At 49.5% G+C, this 1,431-nt stretch overlaps 1 pseudogene; it reads right to left on the bottom strand.

The window, feature by feature from the left end:
• Positions 1 to 555: 555 nt before the first annotated feature.
• On the bottom strand, positions 556 to 1,207 carry LOC101028974 (small ribosomal subunit protein uS5 pseudogene; annotated as a pseudogene).
• Positions 1,208 to 1,431: the final 224 nt, after the last annotated feature.

Raw genomic sequence — 1,431 nt, 5'->3', positions numbered from 1 at the left:
GTAGAATATGTTTGGGAAGGTCTGATGCATTAAAAAAAATTAGATCATAAGGACGCACACACAATTCATTTTGAAAAGTCATTGGGGTGCCACTTCAAAGAGACAGGGAAGTATCTTATCTTCTAGAACAGCTGCAAGCTGTCAGTTTTGCAGGGGCAGCCCAATTACAGGCACACTCATAGATGTGTGTCTCCAGCATGAGGAACAGCAGCAATTATTTTTGTGACCAAGGTTGGTGATTCTCCAGAGCAATGCTGGGGTGGCCCAGCTAACATTGCGATTTTTTTTCAGGCTGAATTCACCTTATTTTTCTTGTATAAAAACCCTATGTTATAGCCACCGAAAAAGCCTGGGTCCTCTGCACGGAGACTGACGTGGGTCTTGAGGAGGTCAGTGAATTCCTGATAGGGAGACTTGGTGAATACTGTCCCCTTCCAGATGTTGGGGATCCGGTTGCTGTAGGTCTTAGAGACAGCACCAAAGGTGGCCTTGGTGAAGTTACCTAGGGTGGCAGTGCAACCTCTGGCTGAGGTGTAGCAGTCATGATACCAGCCATCATAAGCAGCTTCTTGGGCACAGGGGCCGAGAGATGCCAGTGCCCCTGGGCACAGGGATGAGGCACACCAGTACAGGGCCGCAGTGGCCTGTCACCTTGCAAGGGACAATGTGGGGCTTGCTGATCTTGTTCCCCCAGTAGCTTCTGTGCACGGGAACGATAGAGAGCTTGGCCAGGATGATGGTCCCGCAGATGGCAGTGGCCACCTCCTTGGAGCACTTAACAGCCAGACCGGTGTGGCCATTATAGTACGCGATGACAGCAAATGCCTTGAACCTGGTGCGCTGGCCGGCGCGGGTCTGCTTCTGGACTGGTATACTGTTCAAAACCTCTTCCTTGAGAGAGGCACCCCAGGAAAAAAAGTCAATGAACCCAGTCTCCTTGATGGGCAGGGAGAAGAGATATATCTCCTCCAGGGACTTATCTTCATGTCTTTGACCAGGCGGCCCAGCTTGGTGACAGGCATCCACTCCTTATCCTCGGCCTTGCCTCCATGAGCTCTGTGGCCTCTGCCCAGGCCTGGCCCCTTCCGCGGCTGCGGGCCGGACCCCAGATGGCACTGCTGAAAGCTCCACAGAAGCCACAGTGGTTCCCCACCCCGGGGCCCCGGAGCCCCTCCTCCGCCCCCACTGCGTCTGCGTCATCCGCCATTTGGTATTTTCTCGGAGAAGCAGCATTTTTTAAAATATATGAATCTTTTATCAATTCTGGCATGTTCTTAGAAATGGATATCATTTTAGGTGTTTTCTTTTTTGTAATATTACAAGCATTCCTTAAATTGAGAATTTAAAGGATGAAAACTAATTTATTTTATGATACAATTTCACTGAAGCAGAAATCTATTTACGAAATTAACTATTCAAACGCAACAAGGG

This window comes from Saimiri boliviensis, chromosome 1 (genome assembly GCF_048565385.1).
Source record: "Saimiri boliviensis isolate mSaiBol1 chromosome 1, mSaiBol1.pri, whole genome shotgun sequence".
Lineage (NCBI taxonomy): Eukaryota > Metazoa > Chordata > Mammalia > Primates > Cebidae > Saimiri > Saimiri boliviensis.
Note: the sequence above shows the minus strand (reverse complement) of the source record. Positions and strands in the feature narration are given on the sequence as shown.